General features: G+C 43.0%; 1 long non-coding RNA gene across 1 annotated transcript in view; it reads left to right on the forward strand.

Annotated features, from left to right (window-relative positions):
• Positions 1-18,629, forward strand: part of LOC149857721 (uncharacterized) — a 58,804-nt gene extending 40,175 nt beyond the window's left edge. Inside the window, exons 2-3 of the long non-coding RNA XR_016444150.1 lie at positions 13,479-13,674; positions 17,039-18,629. This is a non-coding gene — a long non-coding RNA (uncharacterized LOC149857721). The remainder of the gene's footprint in view (positions 1-13,478; positions 13,675-17,038) is intronic.
• The last annotated feature ends 1,906 nt before the right edge of the window (positions 18,630-20,535 follow it).

Below are 20,535 nucleotides of genomic sequence, written 5' to 3' on the forward strand. Positions count from 1 at the left end.
AGGCAGAGATGGTCAGCATCCCAGCCTCTGGCTATTCCCCTGCAGATGCATGCACCAGGGTGAGCCTGAGGAAGACATCACAGCTGGCACTGATGCAGTTCTCAGCATGTGAGCAGCCTGTACCCACCTAACTGAGGGGGCATGGTCTGCTCAATAAAGTTTTGCACTGTCTCCTGCCTCTCTGTGTGCTGTTGGGGAGGGAACCCAGGGCCAGGGTAGTGTGGCTGGGTCAGGCAGGAAGCAGGGGAGTGAGTGTAGGGGTAGGGACAGGGGCTGGGACAGGGCTTACTACATGGCCAGGGCTGGCGTGGCCAGCAGCTCTGCTTGGTCCTGGTGCATCTACATGAGATGCCAGGGGCAGGGGGATTGCTGTCAGTTGCCACATAAAGGGCATGGACTTGTGGGCAGTCCCCGACTGATGGTTGTGGTCGGTGATGGTGACCCACTGTGCCCACAAGGCCATGCTGACCGGTTGTGTTCGCAGTCCCACATTTGGCTGATAGCCCCCCGTGCCCATCCCATGCAAACTGGAGCTGTACCTCTGCCTTGCCCCACAGTGCCACAAGGTTGCTAGCTTCCTCCATGGCCCAGTTGGGGCCCTGGGTGGTGAGCACTGGTGTCAGCGATGATGAGGCCATTGGGGCTCCCATCTCAGGTCTCCAGGCCTCTGTGCAGGTGTCCCTGTGCTGCCAGGCCTGGGCAGCTGCCTGCAGTGCCCAGCACAAGGACGCAGAGCAGGACTGGCAGCCACACAGTGAGGCAATGCCCCATAGCACCTGCTGGAGGTGGGCTCCAGGCAGCTGGAACTGGCCCTGGTGGCCAGGAGCTGCCTGCAGCTGGGCCTGGGTGTTGGTAGGCCTAGCACAAGCCTGCAGCACCCTGCAGGCCTGGACAGCATGGGCCTGGCAGCCACATTGCACTGCAGTAGCAGACAGTGGCACTGGGGTGCAGGCAGGCTAGTGTGGCTCAGACTGCCTGTGTGTGCCCCAGGGCTCAAAATGCCTGCAGACCTTTAAGGGCCTGAGGCTGGGGCAGCCCTGGGGCAGGAGAAGCTCCCAGCCTGGAACCCTGTGGCTGGCCTCAGGCTAGCTGACAGGGAGCAGATTTGCTCCTGGTTGGCATCTACACATGCATTACTGCACATTAACTACTCGCAAGTACATTTTCTACTTGCATTTGCAGGCAGCAAATTTACTCATGAGTAGCATGATTTACTGAGCAGTAAGCATGCACATGTGTAGGCATGCACGCTTACTATGCATTAACCTACGCTACTGCACAGTAAAGCGTCTCATGTATATGCACCTTAATAGTGCAATGTCTCTCATAGCTACTATTGTTAATATCATTGCATTATGAAGTACCTTCGAACAGAGACATTCTGTATGACATAATGGAAACAGTAAAGCCACAATTAAAAAATCCCTCTCTCAAAATGTAGGCAAGTACCAACAGACGAGGGAGCGGACCAAACAACTGTCATTGCTGAGAGATCAGGAAAAACTGCCCACAGGATTCCCCAAATGTTTTCAGCATGCCCCTAGGCAAAGTCAAAATAACTTTCTTAGGCTTTGAAGTCTTTCTCTTTATCCATTCCAAAATGGGACCTGCTATCTTGTGCTTTTAAATGCAGGGCAGGTTTCAAAGTTTTAAACCTCCACTGACCCCAATTTTTGTCCTGCTCCCTGTAATGTAGCCCCTGATTCTGGAGAGGGTGTTCCCTTTTCATAGGCAGACAGGGTTCTGTGGGTATATGTGATATCTTTTATTAGACCAACTAAATCATTGGAAAAATTGTTCCCTTTCCATATTTATTTCAGACTCCTTAAAGTTATTACTTAATTTTATTTTCTCTATATTGCATTATGCAAGTTGCTGCTTATCTTTAACTATTATTCTTTATCTATTGTTCTCCTTTCACAAAATAATAATATTTTATATTATTTTAGTGCTTTCACCACAAAAATTCAAACAGCTTTACAAACCCCTTAGGATCTTGTCAGGATTATTCCCCTGCCCACAGAAATGCAGCTATGTCAGGGGTGGAATGCAGGAGCTACCTAACTATGCACAACTTCACTGCTCAACAATCTGGAATAGGAAGTGAAGGCTATTTCACTGACACTGAAGTGTGGATTAAATTAAGTAGGCAGAATGTACTTCCAATAGGGACTGAAATTTGGCTGAGATGGAGGGATTAGTACCTTTCCTCTAATGAAAATGGCAGTGAATCTCCAGTGACTACAAGATGTCTAGACCTCTGTTTTGCATCTCATTTGAAAAACTTTAATCATCACTGACCACTTCCCTTTCCCCCCCGCCCCACTGCACAATTTTATTTTCAGCCGATTTGATCACCTTTCTGCAAGTTTTCTTCCTCTTCTGTGGCTGCTAGCTCAGAGAGTGAATCAAACTTGTCAAAATAGGTTCTTTCCAGCAATCTCTCTGTCTCTTGAACTGTCCCTGCTGTAATAATTATTTTCATCAGTGACCAGTAACTGAGGTGCTATTGTAATGTGAACCACACGTGACTACAGAGGTTATCAACCAAGTGTGATGGCATGGACCTAATCTCCCTCCCATTCCCAAACCTGTAGCATGCCTCTGGCAATGAATGACAGCAAGTGTTTTAATAGAAAAGTGATATTAGGAGAATACTTGTAGGCTAGCTCTTCAATTGGGGTCAACTGGAAATGTTCCCATAGATTCAGCACCCATGCCCTTCTGCTGCTCGGTGTCCTTTGCCTCCCTCTCCCCTCATTTCCTTGCCACTGAGTTTCTTGCTACAGTAGGCCTGCTCCCTCTGTCTAGGCACTCATAGCACTGGAGTACCTTGGCACTTCCTGACAGCAGCAGAACTAGCTCAGCTAGTTCTTCATGAGGGACATACTTGGTTCTCTGCTTCCTTGAATATAGTCCTGAAGCCTCATTACATCCATGGGAAGCCTCATTACATCCATGGGACCAGATTCCTTTCCAGTCTCATGGGTGGCTTCTCTTTCCTCATCTTTGGTTATACAGTAAGCACCGCCAATGAGGAGCAAGACTTGCTCCTTTTTCTGGTCTCCAGAAAGAGCCTGGCCACCTTCACAAGCAAAGAAAGCAAGCACAATTTGGCCTATTTTGTCAGTGGTAGTCAGTGCCACTAGTGTGAGAATCCAAGAAGTGCTATAATAGGCTTGTTCCCTGACTTGCTATTTTCACTGGCCTCCAGGTCATCATCAATGTCCTCATTTAAACATCCACATTGGCTAGTGGCAGACCTGAAAAAAAAATCCAAAAACTAGTGCTTTACCGGAAGAGGAAGTGAGTTAGTTTGACCCAGCTCTCCAGCATCTATATGGATCAAGTGCTTCAGCAGGGCTTTTGGGCACTTTTATCTAATAGTTGATTCAATCAGCTATTAGATAAAAGTGCCAAAAAGCCCTACTGAAGCGTCAAGTTTATACAGACGCTGGGCAAGCTGGGCAAAACTAACATGATGCCTCTTTTGGAATTGCGCTGTGCTCAGCGTGGGGGTGCACCAAGCTGAAAATAAAGCACCGTTTTGCTTTGGTTGGTTTTTCACATCTGTAAGCAGACATTATTCCCTTCATCTGCTCCTTTGGCCCTTCTTTCATGTTCTCACTCCTTTCTTGCTTTTCCCCATTTCGGACATATTCATAAGATCATAGGAAAGTAGAGCTGGAAGAGACCTCTCAAGGTCATCTAGTCCAGCCCCCTGCTCAAGGCAGGATCATCCCTGACTAACCCATCCCAGCCCAGTATCTGTCTAACCTGCTCTTGACAATGTCCAAGGATGGAGATTCCACAGTTTCTCTAGGTAGTTTGCTTCAATGCTTGACCCCTCCCCCCACCCCAAGCCAGAAAGCTCCTCCTTATCTCCAACCTAAATTTCCTGTGATGCAGCTTGAAACCATTGCTCCTAGTCCTGGCCACAAAGAATAGTCTATCTTCACCCCCCCTTTAATTACTTTTCAGGTATCTGAAGGCTAAATAACCCTACTGCTTTCAGCCTGTCCTCTTCAGTAGTGCTTCTCAGGTGTCCAGTCATTTTTGTCACTCTCTGCAGTACTCTTTCCAATCTGTCCACATCTTTCTTGAAGTGTGGGGCCCAAAACTGAACACAGTGCTCCAGGTGAGGCCTCACCAATGCTGAACAGAGTGGAAGAGTTACTTCCCTTGATTTGCAAGTGACACTCCTGTTAATACAACCCCATATACTGTTGCTGGGGGGGGGCGTTGCAGCAAGAGCACACTGTTGGTTCATTTAGCTTAGGGTCTGCTTTAACACCCAGGTCCTTCTCTGCACTACTGCAGACCAAGCAGTCATACTCCAGTCTGCATTTGTGCATGCAAGTATTCTGTCCCAAGTACAGAAGTTATTGGTTCTTGTTGAATTTAATCTGGTTGATTGAGGACCATTTTCCCAGTCTATCCAGGTCATTCTGGATCCTAGCCATACCCTCCAGAGTGTCTGCAACTTCACACAACTTAGTGTTATTCACAAATTTGCTAAGTGTGCACTCAGTCCCATCATCCAAATCATTAATGAAGATGTTAAACAATACTAGACCCAGGACAGACCCCTAGAGAGCCCTGCTTGATACTTCCTCCCAGCTAGACATTGGTCTATTACTCACTGAGCATGATGGTCCAACCAGTTATGTATCCACCTTACCGTACTTTAATCTAGTCTGTATTTTGTGAACTTGCTAATGAGAATGTCATGGTAGAAAGTGTCCTCCGTATATCACATCCATTGCTTTCTTCCCATCTACAGAGTCTACCTTATAATAGAAAGCATGACTTGCTCTTAGTGAATCCATGCTGGCTGTTCCTGATCATCCTGTTCCCTTTTAGGTGTTTCACAATAGATTGATTCCTTGAGGATCTGCTCCATGATCTTTCCAGGTATCAAGGTCAGACTGATTGGCCTATAATTCCCTGGATCCTCCTCCTTCCCATTCTTAAAGATAGGCACTGTATTTGCCCTTTTCCAATCATCATGTTTGGCCTATCATGTTTACCTTAATCTAAACCACAATACCTTTTGTCCACAACTTGTTTGTCCATATTTGTCCCTAATTCTAGCAAGGTCTCATATTTATTCATGGGTATGCAGCTCACACAACCCTTGTGAAAATATCTGATTTTTCTATGAACATTCCCCCTTTTTCTTCTGTGTTTTTCCATTGCTTTTGCCATTGTGTTTCACCCACATTCTTCTAATATTTTCCCTGCTTAGACTCACCATTGTTGTTTTACTCCATTTGGTTTCACTTCAGTCCTGTTTTAACTATTTAGATTGTGGTCTTTCTTGCTTTCCTGTTTTCTTCTAATTCTCCAGCCAGGCCTGTTCTGTTACTTAAACCTAAGTAAAAATTGCTCTCTGAGCTACAATGCTGCCTTCATGTTTCTCCGAAAAGCTGAAAATGTTTCTCAAGAGTCTTGGGGATTGAAGTCAATGGGGTACCTGTGTGCTTAAAGTTGCACACATGGATAAGTGCTTTGTGGGTTGGGGCCTTAATCTTTTTTGCTATTTTGCTGTGTATTTGGGAAACTGCCACAAGAAGTTTATTTTGAAGCAATGATGAGACACTGAAGTTACACACACACACACACACACACACACACACACCTACAGAACCATATCTAAAAATTTAGGAGACTACATTTTTTTCTATAAAAGATGAGGATACTCTTTGGTCAGTCTTATATCTGCCTACTGCTGGTTCAATCAGACATTAGTATGACACCAGTTTTCTGGAATTAAGTCACCAATAAATATCCACAATATTAAGGGTCAGTTATGGATAACTGTGTTGGGTAGAAGGAAGAATTATACAGTGAAGAAAGAATGCCATGAAAAAGTCTGAACTATACCTCTGCAAGTTCATTGCAGATTTGGTGACAGGCCATTTTGTTGTAGTTACCCAGACCTCTACTCAGTGTAACCATCTAGTGAAAGGGTAAAGCGGGGTTGTGCTTTAATGTTGAGAGCACTAGCTATCCTTTTCTTGTACTTCTCCATACTGGCTGTGTCTACATGAGACGTTGACTGCACAGTTGTTACTGAGCAGTCACTTAGTATTTGTATACACAAGTACTAAATGACTACACAGTAACCAGAGTTACTGTGCAATAGCATCACCGACCAGTTTTTAGGTGAAGTTGACTGCACAGTAGCTCGTTATTACTGCGCAGTAGCATCGCATCATGCTTCATGACACACAACGCTATTGAGCAGTAGTAACAACCTACTGCGCAGTCAGTTTCTCATATAGATGTGGCCACTTAGACACAAATAAGAATCCTTTCTGTATTTCAGAGAACAAATCTATGACAAGTATGACAAACTTTTTGCTTACAATGAGTAAGTTTATTTTAAAATATAACATATATCTTAAAAGTGATCTCTTCTTGGATTCCTGTTTTGAATACCCCAGAGTTGACAATAGTCCTGTATAATATTAATAAAATATTGCTTAGCAATTTTTTTCAATCAGTCAGAAAAATCAAAATGTATTATGAAAAAAGTCACTCAAGCCTAGAGAGTCCATTGGGCTCGTGTGACTAAGGCAGCTAGTTTCTATAACTAATGGCACTCAAGAGACCAATGTGACTAGCATCACATGTGTCTACTTTTGAGTCCCTGGACTAAATGACTAGGTACCCATTTACAGCTGGGTCGCCAGGAGACAATGTTTGGTGTGAGTCTGAAGCAAGGCTCAGACTTGTTCCTCTGCAGCTGCTGTGACACACTTTAATTTCCCTCCTACCACACCCCTTGGTCATCACTGCTTTTTTTTTACCAGAATCTTTGTCACTGCTTTTATCAAGGGTGTCCAACTCGTTTGGTCATGTGGTCTGGATGAGTGGTGCAGGGCTGGTCTGTGGGCTGGATTGAGCCCAAAGTGGGTGCTATGTGCTGCAAGTGTCCCAGAGCAGCCAGTCTGGGATCACGTTGCATGCAGCACCTGCTCCAGCCACTCCAGGACTGCACCACATATGGTGCCCACTTCAGCACAGTTGTGGTCCATGCTGGATCCAGTGAGTGCACATCCCAGAGTGGCTGGAGCAGATGATGCATGTATTGTGGCGCCCAAACTGACCACTCCAGGACCATACCAGTCCCAGATGTGCATTGGCTCTAGCGTGGAGTAGATGTGCAGTGCCATGTGTGGCATGGCCCTGGAGCAGGCACCGCATAAAGCACACAGGGCCCATCCAGTTTGTACCACACGCTGCCTGTGGATCAACTCCAAGACCCATGGTCAGTACCGAGGGCTGGATGATATGCTTCATGGACCACATCTGGCCTGCAGGCTGTATCTTTGATATCTCTGGCTTGTATTAAGATTTCTGGGATAGATGAGATGTCAGAAATTGAAGCTGGAATGAAGATGGTCAACTGTTTGGGGAAAGGACTGCCTTTTTAATTCTGTTTTTGCCCTGCATTTAGTACAATGGGGTTTCTTGGTCTGCAACTGGCTGCTTTAGGTGCTAACACAATATGAATCATAAAGAACAATAGCCATCCATCAAATGCAATCTGTTCAAATGGTGTAATATGTAAATACAAAATCAAAAACCTCTTTAATATACTTTAATTTTTTAAAATATTTTTTTCACTTTGATGGCACAGTGTCCAGAAAGGCTGAAAAAATGTTGTCTTCTTCATTGGTTTTCTCTTCCTCACTGTCAAGTCCTGGTTTCTTCTGAGTGTTTCTTATGGAGCAAAATGCAACCTGGTGCTAACCTGCTGGCTTCATTGTTACCTATCATAATGCAGTCAGAACACTTCTGGCAACTGGGTTAGTTCTACCATAAAGGTAACACTCCTTTGTGCAGGAGACCGAGTTTTTTCCATAAAGATAATGGTCACAGACTATTCTCTGTGGCCATAGGGGACAGGACTAGGAGCAGCAGAGGAAATGTAGGTTGGAGATAAGGAGGAACTTTCTATGAAGGTGGTCAGGCACTGGAACAAGCTACCTAAAGAAACTGTGGAATCTGCATCCCTGGAAATTTTCAGAACAGGTTAGACAGACACTTGGCTGGAGTGAGTTAGTCAGGGATGATCCTGCCTTGGAGCAGCGAGCTGGACTAAATGACCTTGTGAGGTCCCTTCCAGCTCTACTTTACTATGATCCTAGGATTTAAGTGTTTTGTCTAGTATTTATTATGTTCATATTCTGTCATCTTCTCCACAGGGGGAGAATCGTGCATGCAATACAGTGTTTTGGGAAGCTCTGTGTAAAAGGTAAAAAAAGTACTACCAAAACAAAATGCTATTGGAGACACTCCTGGGTGAATTTTTGCTTACATGATGGAAGGATGAACAGCCAGGAGAGCAGACGGAGGAAGGGTGTGTATGTGTAATCATCTGACCATCTTCACATGTACAGAGACAGGTGGCAGCATGCAGTCCATGCAAGCATTTGAAGTTTTGCAAGTGCAGCAGCTGCTCTTACATGCTTCCATCAAGTGCCGTGTTCCTTCAATACCTCTCCTTATTTGCTAATTAAGTGTTAAAACATAAAAATTATCCTGCCAACATAGACTGAGACTTACATAGAATGTGGAATGCAACCTTTCCTGGCACTCTGGAAACCTGATTCTTTGACCCCTTCTTTCTATAAATGACACGCGCAAGTAAGAGTCTTCCCCCTACCGTTCTCCCTGTTAGGCTTTGCAATAGATTGAAATTTGTTTTCTTCCCCTGCAAAGTGACATTCATATTATTATGATGGATAAGCTGAAGGGCCCAATTACCCATTCCTGGGATGTTGTTTGTGAAGCAATTAGAAGAACTGACGGAGTGTGATTGAAAACAAGAAGTTATCACTTTTTTTTTTAAGCGGGAGGGACGACTGTTTACAGACGAATACGCACCAAATCTACAATGGGAATAATTTCCTTACCTGCTATGTAATCTCCTTCACTTCATTACTAGCTGAATGTATATAGCCCTATAGTTTTTGCACATGAATTAACACTTGTAGTTAATAGCAGTAAACTCACAAATGGACTATTACTTTTTATAGCCTTTTAGTAGAGTCAGCCTAATGAAGCAAAACCGTTAACAGATTAAGATATATTTGACAGGGCTTCAAGCAGGAATCATAACCCAGGAGTCACTGGGACTAAAATGCATAGATCTCCACAGATTGGGAAAGTATCTTTGCCTGTGAATAGTGGCAAGTCCTGAAACACCACAAAAATGGAAAGGCAAGACAACAGTTTCCTATTACTCCCTTTTAAGGAAAGGAGAGTGCCTTATAAGTCAGGCCTCCACATTTATATATGCTTCACTGGTTTGTTTTGTTCTTTTCCCTCCCTTTTTTCCTTAAATCATGAAATCACATTTTTGCTATCACTTAATTCAGCTAAACATAGGTGTTCCACAAACTATCTCTTACTAATGTTTCATTGTATCCTACAATGAGGCCCTCCATTATAATTCTGGTCTCATTATTTTTTTCCCCACAGGTGCAAAATCTGTCTACATCAATATCTTCTTAAGAGAGTTTAATGATAATAACTATAATGACCCCATTGTTCTATGCCTTGGGGCAAGGGGTTGGTCTTAATGACCTCTTAAGGTCCTTTCCATCACTACTTTCGATTCTGTGAGCATAGCTATTCAGAAGCAAGGGAACTTCCTGATCCTTCTTAGGCATCTGTTGAAACACAACATGATACAGGAGCAGAAAACCTTAGGCTTGTTTAATCCTTTTTCTTACAGGCTCTAGCAAGATACATCTGTCTAGAGAGTAGCGTGCATCAAAAGCTTAATGTATTTATACGTACTAGCAATAATGTCAGAAGAAAAATATACAAACCCATTCAGAATACAGACAATAACCATACATAAAGGAAGGAGTGGAAATAATATCAACTGTACCTAAATAGATGGAAATGAGTTATTGGCCAAGAAGTAAAAGTAAAGGGAATTTTGTAAGGGGTGTATCATGGTAAAAGCAGCTGTGGCGTGCAGGCTATCCACTAATGTGCTCTGCACATCCCTTCAGGTGTCTTTTGGTAGTGTTAGGGCTCTACTCCTCCTCAGGGAACCCACCGAGAATTTTGTACTACCCACGCGTTTCAACTGCTTGTGCAGTGGCCAGTTTACTGAGCTATCCTTGTCTAACTTAAGATGTCTTGAAGAACACAGAATCACATGGTTAGAAAAGACACTCAAGGATCATTTAGTCCAATACTTTGTACAGATGAAGGTTTCACTCCACACCAGTTCTAAACCATCTCAGATAGATATTTTCTAGGAAATCACCAAAGAAGGAGATTCTATAATTTCCCTACATAGCTTGTTACATTGTCCTAATGCTCTTAGAGATTTGATCTAAAACAGCTTCACAGTAGTTTAAACACATTTTTGTTCTGCCTTGTGCGGCAAAGAAAAATGTATTTCCATCTTCATCATGGCAGTCTTTCAAATATCTGGAAACTGCTATCATATCCACCTTTCATCTTCTTCTCTCCAGGCTGAACATACCTAGTTCCTCATACCTAGTCTTTCCTCATATGGCTTGATTTCCAACCCCTTTATTATCTTTGTTGCTTGCTTCTGGACCCTCTTCTCTATGTTCTCCTTAAAATAATGTTATATTTTACAATGTCTGTAAGAATCAATGAGCAGATACAAATGGCGCATGCAAAAAGAGTCGTTTCCTACACATAAAGCAAAATACAGCAAACGGGGAATCTTGCTGCTCAAAACGTTTCAGTAAGCGAGGCATGAAAACAACTGTTCACTTTAGCTAAACTGTTCACTTAAGCTCGGATGATTAAACTTTCACCAGCAGCCGAAGTATCCTGCAGCCTTAACAGGGATATGAACACATTAACGTTTCACTGGCTTCACCTTTAATGAGCAATTTGCCCTATAGTCTTAAACCATTAACATTCTTGAGAACTGAAAAGGTTCCAATCTCCGAATGGCTGGCAGATTTCAAATGTTTTCCATGATTTTTTTTGAGTAGTCTGCCCTGTCACTCCTCCCCTGGCAAAAAATAAAATAAAATAAAATAAAATAAAATAAAATAAAATAAATCTGGGAAAGTAACTACATTCTCCTCCTTAATTTTCCAGGATCCCTGAATTTCAATGTATGCCTCCTATTTTATTAATATACTTTACTTTTAATGGAGGACAGATGTGAGAGGGAAGGTGTCCACCTGGCAAATAAGTGTGCCAGCCCAGCCACCCAGGTCCAATTCCCTACTCTGCTGTGGGCTTCCATGGGCTTCCTGGGTGACCCTAAGCATGCCATTTGTGGCATGTCTGCATGGAGAATTAGGCTGTGGCTTGATTTTCCCCTGAAGCTCAAATCTGTTGACCATTTATATTATAGATACTAAAAGGCCTGACCAGTGGTAGCACTTCCACCTGACCCTGGAAGCCCTGAAGAAGGTCAGACTCAGAGTTGTTCTGTGCCTCTTCTGCAAAATGGCAGTAACAACACTTTCCTACTTTACTGTGGGGGGTTGTAAGGCTAGGTTGTGAAGGGCTATATAGTTTAGCAATGGGGTCCATGTTAACTTAAAGTAGCAAAAATAAAGTTGGGTAACTACAGTCACTTTTCTGGCCCCTGAACGCTCCTAAGTGCAGCTGGCCTGCACTCAGTACAAAAGGACAATGATAGGAGCAGTTCTTTCCCACATTAGAAATTACACTTACAAACTCTCAAGTGGCAGAACCAAGAGTTTGTTAGGTCAGGTGTCCATATGCCTGCGTTAATGTTTCACATTATGCTGTCCACTCTCATGGATGTGGCTTCTATGCATTATTTTATATTTCTTTTGTAAAGTTTTAATTTTAGCCAAGTGGTTAAATAATTTCATTCAGTGTTGTTGGGTTGTGGTGACTAAGCAGGTGTGGGTTGTTTTTTATTGCTTAATGGATAGAAAGGGAGCTTTGACTAGCAGTGGGTCCTGTGGACTAGCTGTGCTAAGCGACATGAGCTCTTCCTTAGCATTTTCAATAGTATTTTCTCACCTACTATTTGTGGTTACCATTTCTACGTGTTTCCCATGTTGTGGTAGATTCCTTGTGCTTTATTTTGATGCAAGTTATATTGGTGACAATATTTTGCTCTATGAAGCCCTCTGTGGTTTGGGCCATGGCTTTATTATTAACCACACTCCAGCTCCTGGTGTGGAAATCACAACAGTAAACAGGAATTTCCACCTTTCTCAGAGCATAGGATGATAACAGGAGACATAATCCAGACTTAACTGTGGGTCTGCCTTTAATGCTAGTTCAAATAGCCACAAAACATAAGCCTCCAATTAAGGTGACTCCTATGACTGTTACTGTGTACTGCTACTTTCCTTGTGACAAGGTATTTAGCAGAATCCACAGATTCACTGGAGTCTGGCAGGCCAGGCTGTGAGCACTTCTGCAATGATCTCAACCTTGAGGCCTCTGGGCTGTCAACCATACCTCTTAGCTGCCACCCATGCCATCCCAGCCCCTGTACTGTCACTGATGGAGCTGAAGTAAGGCAGAGAAACAACAGAAGAGGTTTTCTTAAGATAAATACTTACACAGGCAAGACCTTAGATTCCTAGATTGTACCTAACTGATATAAGGTTGTGATCCCTACACAGCACTGAGTCCCCGGCAGGGTGGGAGAGTCCTGCATTCTCTTGTGGGAGTCTGGAATCTGCCCTCTTTTATAAGCACTGAGTGAGTGGCTGATGGAGTTAAATCAGTGTAACACTGAGATATGTGCGGTCAGAATGAGATGCCTTTCTAAAAAGGGAGATTACCTGAAATGCACTTGTTAGCAACCCTCAGCTTTCACATGTTGGTGGGCTGAATACAGGCATCCTCTGGAGATGGACTTCATCTCTGGAATTCACCCCACCCGTTGGTCAAGTCTGTGAACTTTCAGGGTTCACTGCAAGGTCTTTCTAATCGCTCAGAAGGGTTTTGCTCAAGGGGATACGCGTGGGTTTGGGACTGCAAAATTGCCAGACACATGTTGCCACTTTAGCTACATATATGATCTTGTGGTGGGTGGGCCACTTGCATTTCAAGGAAGTAAAAGACCATGAAATAATAATACAAGGCAAAGTTTGTGTTTGAAGATCAGTCTAAAACATGTATTAATGATAGTGAAGGACAAAAGGTGCCCTCCATGCAGGCTGTGGCATGGTTGGCACCACGTAAGGGACATGCCTCAATATAGAAGTGTGTCGGAGTGAAAGGCATAGAGGCTGACAGTGCTCGCCAGGCTGTGGGGCTTGACCCCCGGTGCAGCCTGCCCGCGTCCTGGGGTGAGGGCTCAGAAGGAGAAGGTGTGCGCTCCTGTTCTGCTGGTGCTATTCCCTCACAAATTATTTATTTTAAAAAGGCCTTGTGTGTGTGTGTGTGTTACAAACTCCAGCTGTCATGCCTATATATTTTGTGTTGCTTTATTTTTAGGATTTTTTTCTGTTTATTTTTAGTGCAAAGGTAGAGAGAGGGAAACCTACTGGAGGAAGATCAAGTGAGAGGGGCTGTCAGACTGACAGTGGGAAAAGACTGGCACCTGTGACAATGCAAGACTGACTCTCATCTCACTTACACCAATATTATACCACTGTAATACTGATGACTTCGGACCTACCCAAGTGGAGTCATCCATGTGTACTTCTAACTGAGGTTGTGTAAATTAAGTATCTCATAATAGTTCCACATATTTGTGTTACTGCTCCAGCAAGACATAGGAATGGGACAGATAGGAAAAGAAGAAAATGAAGGAGAGAACTAGAAGAACAATACCACTTGTGCATCCATATTACTAGCAGTTGATTTTTTGCTTTTGGATGAGAGGCTGAGAAGGACAGATATTCATTCAATCAGCAGTCAAAAGGTAAGCCCTGAAAGAGGGCAGAGATTAAACAGGGAAAAAACAAATCAGAAGTAAAGGAAAGGATTTCAGTCACATATGATCCAAACCTGGCCTAGGGGAAGAGAACTGTTATATCCTAGGCCAGGATAGATGGCAAGAAAAATACGGAAGGAATACTGGGAAATTTCCCCTGCCATTTAGAAGTTTCTATGTGAAGCAAAGCAGGAGGTGCAGGGTGGCTACGCAGCAAGGCAAGTGTGAGCAGGTTTTGTGTGGGGGCTAGGAAAATTAAGCCCTAGACATAATTATCAGGACTGGAAAGAAGTCAGTCTCAAGCAGTCCATTGCTTTCCAAAGGGCAGGTCAAAAACAAGAGGTAGAAATTTGGCACACCTGAACAGGTGTGGGTTTATCCATGACCATCACCACATACAAGTGACTCAGTTCCATGGTCTCCTCCTCAGGTTGTCAGCACTACCTTAGCACCCTCATCATCAGCGCAGCAGTTGGTTCCCCTCCATCATCTATCCTGCTTGCTGCTTTTTATTCGCATGATATTCCCACCCTTGCTCTGCACAGGATTGGGCTCTTAGTGTTGACCATCTTGAATAATTATATCTTGGCTAACCAGTGCAAGCTAATACTGAACTCCAGGCATCAGCAGGAGAAATGGGGTTTTTTTAAGGGGGCACAAGAGACTGTAACTAGGAGAAATGGAATAAAATTCAGTAAATTAACATTTGACTGAATATCAAGAAAAGTCTCCTGATAGTGAAGTCTGTTAGACTAAGGAATAAATTCTCAGGATAAAGTGGATGGCCCACTGCTGAAGTAATTTAAAACTTAACTGCCCACAGCATTCATGACAATTCAGTAGCTGGGGCTGGCAGAGTCATTCAGATCAAGCAGTTTACTAAGAATTTTTCCTTACTGTGCCTCTACGTCTTTTGTAAAAACTGTCTGCAAACCAGTCACAGTTTTCTCACATGTCTGAGTCATTCAGAATGATTCCTTGAGTGATATTTGCTAATCAGGCTTGACCTGTAGTTCATTCATAAGAAACTCAGTGCAAATATTTGGTTCTCAAAAATTCAAGCTGTTTTAACTTGCATTTAGGGGCAATTAGGTTACATGTTACTGTTCCAGATTTAGAGTAAAATTTTGAAAAGTTAGTGAGGAATCGTAGTCTTATGTTCAAAAGCAAATATGTTATTTAAGCCTCGAGAATGGGTTAGGGTCCTGATACCTTTTTAGTATCATGACTTAGGAGCTACAAATACATATACTTCAGGGGGAATTAGGTACCTACGTCCCTTTGTTTGATTCAGCCATACGTCAGTGGTTCTCAATCTTTTTAGACTCAAGACACCCCTTGATACACTCAAGGCACCCTCAGGAAAATGCCAGGTCTTAATTTTCACTAGTTGTTTTTGTACTATAAAAAATACTAGAGCAGTTCTTCTGCTGCAAAGAACTCACAGCAGGTCAGAAGGTTTTAACACTGTGGATTCCTATTTGAAACCTCTGGGTTTATCTTGTGAATCTTATTTGCACATCTAACAGTGCTGCCATTGTGTGACAATTTGTGGCACCCTTCAAAGGATGTCAAGGCACTCCAGGGTGCCATGGTACCCTGGTAGTAAATTACTGGTCTAGGTGCTTAAATTACCTGTGAAAACAGGATTTAATATCCTAAATCACTTAGGCACTTTTGAAGCATTTCCCCTCTTTTAGCATAACTCTTGGAAACAGATTGTTGATACAAAGACACATGACCAAATTGGAAATATTTTCCTCAGATTGACTGCACTGTTCCTCTAAAACAGGGATGCTCAACCTCTGGCCCACAGAGCCACAGCATCTGACCTGCAGGACCCTCCAGGGTCAGGAAATTTGGCAGGGTTTGGGGAGCAGTGGCAATTAATACAACCACCCTCTCCCGCTGCCAGTTCCCAAACCCCAAGCCCTGAGCAGTGGTTTGGAGCTGGACCATGTCCCCTTTCCATGGCAGGCCAGATTGGGCCAGACCACACCTCCTCTCTTTGCACAACAGGGTAGGGCCATGCCTTCTCCCCCCTTCCCCATCATTGGGCTGGATTGAAGCCAGGCCATGTCCCTTTCCTCCACATGACTAGGCTAAGCCCCCTTCCCTGTGCAGGTGCCCCCTGACTCCCCTTAATGTGGCTGGGTGCAGCCCTGCTGCATCAGCCCCAACACTGCATCAGGATCACCACCAGGTCTGGGCCGTGGCTGGACTGGGAACTGTCCATCCAGCCCGTTGGGCAAAAAGGTTGAGCACCACTGCTTCAAGATGTTTTAGGAGACTGTCAGCATGTATTGAATAGCAAGTTGTAGTGAATATTCTTGCCAGTAAATTCATCTGTTCGTATTTTTGCAGAAGGCAGACCCAGGATCATGAACACTATAAACATTAATTTATTGCAGAATTCAAATTAATAGCTAATAATTTTTGCAAATGTTGCCCGGCTTTTTAAGCATCAGGAGCAACCCTACACTGACACTTCAAATCAACAGTCCATCCCTATTCAACAAAGCACTTGAGGGCATTCTGACTCCCACTGACTCAGCTGAGTGCTTAAATATAAGCCTGTGCTCTGGCACTTTGCTGATTAATGCACATATATCAATGTTTTTACTAAACTGGGGCCTTAGCCATGCTGGGTGATTTACTAGTCTTTTTTCAATTTCTAAAATTTCTGATTTGGAAATTGTCGTTGTCACTGTTGTTTTTTAAAAAGAATTTTTAAACAAAGTTCACTTGACTTCTTCAAAGCCTCAGCAAGTTTAGTTAAGGGCCCATTTGAATCATGGGCAAAGTACAGGTCACATATTTCATCCAGTCTAGTTTGTGGATCCCTAATTGTAATACTACCCTGAACTTTGTGTTTGAAAGCTTCTCCGCATGGGCTGATTGGGAAGGGAATTCTCTGAACACACACAGTGTCCTCTAGCCAGCAATACCCTTACATGTTTTGTAAAATATACTGGTACTTAAGCAATGTTGATATTTTGGGGAACACATGCATCTAGCATTTGTTTTTTAACGCTCTTTTGAGAGTGACCATGCATACAAAGAAACCATGTGTTATAGGAAAATAAATTTGGTATCTGCTTGATTTCGTAAATATAAAACAAAATGTTTTTCCTCCAACAGTTGGAAAAAATATTGATTTTATTCATTTGAGGTGACAAATGCCTACAAAATGAAACCCTTTTTCCTGGAAAGATGACCTCGGGCAGATTAAAGCAGCGAGGTAAGAAATCCAGCAAGTATTTATCAAAGGTCTCTAAGACAGTGCAAACTGTAGTGAGTTCAAAAGCAAGAGACTTTTAGTCTTCATACAACTGACAGGGTCATAACGTTTCAAGAATTCCAGGAATCCGTGTGGCTGTTCCATTAAACACCCCTGATTAGTGAATGTGCTGATAAACTTCAAGAGTCAGAGGTCAACACTGTGGAGTCGAAGGTACCCCAGGTATCTGAAAATGTCTTCAGGACTCCTGCTCCTCTTGTTCAGTTAACCCTTCCTTCACCTTCCAAGCTGCCAAAGGAAGCTCAGAAAAGAAAGAAAGAAAAGTGTCTTTCAGACAATCCATTCAGTAGCGTTCTGTGTTAATATGGAAGGCTATTTTGAAAATATGGAAAAATGGACTCTGAACATTTTGAGGAATGTGTTACAGGTTGCCAATGGCTCTTTCATATCAGGTCCACGTTAGTACAATAGAGTTTGAAGAACTAATTAATAAGCTAAATACTGCATCTAACATCCAACCTGGGTCATCCAGCCTCCTCCTCCCACCTCTTGCATACCCCACCACATACTTCAGGTGATAAACGTTTGGCAGCAGCCCACACATTAGAATGCTTTCAGGACTATCAAATTGCAAAATGGAGCGGCATTTCAAAATACCCAGTCAGGCACAGCCACGCACTGCTTTGCTGACAAGCAAAGCTCTCTACTTTGCTAACTTCTTCACTATAGTCACTCCTCTTGCTGACTGCAACCAATAATTACCCAAGAAGAGGTGCAAAAAAATTGTGAGACTGGAATCACGATGCATATCAATGCTGCTTTTTTATGACAGAGGACTTGTCCCTTACATTACAACTGTGAGATGGGATTGTAGTACATGCAGGCATACCGCAGGTAGCTATGACCTAGCTGGCACGGGTACAACAGAAGAAAAAGGAGAAAAGATCCAATGGCACAGGATATGATGTAAGCAGTGCAAGACTCCTGGGGACCCTGGGTACATACTCAGGAGGCTGGCCTTCTGAAATCCATGCCCCCACATTATTATTGTTAGCTATATTAACAGATTGTTAGCTTTATTAACAGATATGCCTACCTCTGTTCCAATAGCTGTATAGACATCAAACTATCAAAAAGCCAGCACACATCATGGCTTTCTTTCCCCAAGCAATTGATAAAACCCAACTAATCTCAAAACATATAACACTTAAAACTACATTTAATTTGTGACACTCAGGAAGATAGAAGGTGGGAAGGCGGGGAAGGAGGCTCGGCTTAATTTACCAAGGAGTTCCTTTCAAAAGCAGTGTAATAGAATGGGTGAAAACACAAAGAAAGCAGGGAAAAGCCATCTCAAAGACAAGCTATGTCCTGTAATGGCCATAATGGTTTTGAAAAACACAAGGTCCCAGATAATTAGGAACCTAATTCTCCTTTGAAAGAATCTGTCAAGTCACTTCCCTACCTAAAAATAATTGCTGATTGATGTTACTGCTGTGCTAACAAATTCATTGAAGGTAATATGAACGGAGGTTGTACTCTCCATGCTAACCAGGTGTAGTTGGACATTTACTGCCAGGCATTGAAGAAAGACCACATGAAAGTTTCTATTCTTCTTCTAATAAAATAGTTATAATAGGACCTGATTTCCAGAGGTGCTGAATGCCTGCTATTCCTGCGGAAATCAATGGGAGCTGCCTATACTCAGCACCCCTGAAAATCAGACCCTTGATTGTTCATGCCAGATGTATCCATGATTGTTTTGCAGTGCTGTGTAGAAGACTGATTTCATTTTCTAAGGAAGGCACAGCAATGATTGTTGTGCAAATGTAATAGTAAGAGAGGAGAAAGGAGACAGAAAGGCATATTCCTGTGAAAATGTGTACTTTTTCTTGAAAGTGGTAGCAAGATACCAGCTAAGAAAGGCTGGGAAAGGTTCTAGCATAAGGTCTGCAGTGAAAGCAGAGAAGGTAAAAAGATTGTAAGACTGATTCTCTGTATCATTTAAACTTGTGCAAAAAGAATGTAAAACACTGACATTTTGATCTGCTGGAAATTCAGATCCACTTTGCACCGAACATGATACAGAGCCAGGGAGGATACTGGCCAATAACTTTTGAGTTAATGTGATTTTTCCTTATTCTTACCAAGTTCCTTCTTAAGTGATAATGAAAGTGCCCCTTTTCTGTGATTGCTCACCAGTGTCACTTGGCAGATATGTTCCCACCTTTACTCCAGAATCTATTTTCTAGCCATCTTTGTTTTTTTATGTCTCCCTAGGACTAGGCCTATGTCACTGAATACCTAATCTGCTCTAATCTCTTCAGGTTGCCATGTAGTTTGGCACAGATCTATGTTTGCTACTTCTCCAATGTTGGTATTGTCTACATATTGGATCACAGTTCAGTTTATACCTCAGAAATACCTAGCAAAGTAAAATTGTGAGCAACTCCACAGGGTGCAGAGGGGGGCTTGTTAGCTTGTTTGGACTAAAAAGTATCAAAAAATGGTAGAAATGGATTGGCTTGCTACGAGCAAGAAGATCAACATTTGAGACGTGACAGATGCTTTCCTGTTGTGGCAGAAACAGCAGCACAGATCAGAGCTTCACAACTACTGGAGTTGAATATATTTGGTTTATAGCTATACTGCAGTCACTGCTGTGATCGCAGCTTGTGTAGATACAGTCAAACTAGCTTTAAACTAGCTGACTCGGGATTGCTAGCAGTGTAGTCATGGTGTGGAACTCATTAAAAGCTAACAACCCAAGTATTTACCCAGCTTCAGGTATCCTTGGCAAGCTGATCATGGCTACTTTGCTAAAGATGCCTCAGCTAGATAATTTAAACCTTGGTGTTACAGCAGCGCCTAAGAAAGCTGCATGGTAAAAACAGAAAACAAGTCAAAGTTCGCATGCTAGTTACATTGGGAAAAGAAGGATGTTGTAAAGCTGGAGAGGGTGGTGGGTGGAGATGAACATGTGGGTCAAAGCAAAACATTTTAATAACACTTGAAGCAAGGAAGTGACTCAGTAGCTCAAGGCGAGACCATATAAATGATACAGTGACTCCTTAAAAAGTGTGTGAAGTTACAGGGAAGGGTAGGGGACAGAGAGGACTGAGGATGGAGAAGCAGAGAAAGGGGTGTATAACGTCATCAAAGTGCAGTGCCTCTGATTCATGCTGAGTTTTGAGAACGGGGAGCATAATAGTGAATAGAAATCTGAAACAATAATACTTGATTTCTGAGTATTTCTCAGCTACAGATACACAGCACTGCCAAAATGCAGAAAGCACTGAGGTGAAGGAAGGCTGCAGCATGCTCGAGCACGGCGTGAGGGGGATGTGACCAAAGGACAGAAACACACCCAAACCTTTAGAGAAATGCCACAAAGTAT

Source organism: Crocodylus siamensis, chromosome 9 (genome assembly GCF_052110815.1).
Source record: "Crocodylus siamensis isolate JL-2025a chromosome 9, ASM5211081v1, whole genome shotgun sequence".
NCBI lineage: Eukaryota > Metazoa > Chordata > Crocodylia > Crocodylidae > Crocodylus > Crocodylus siamensis.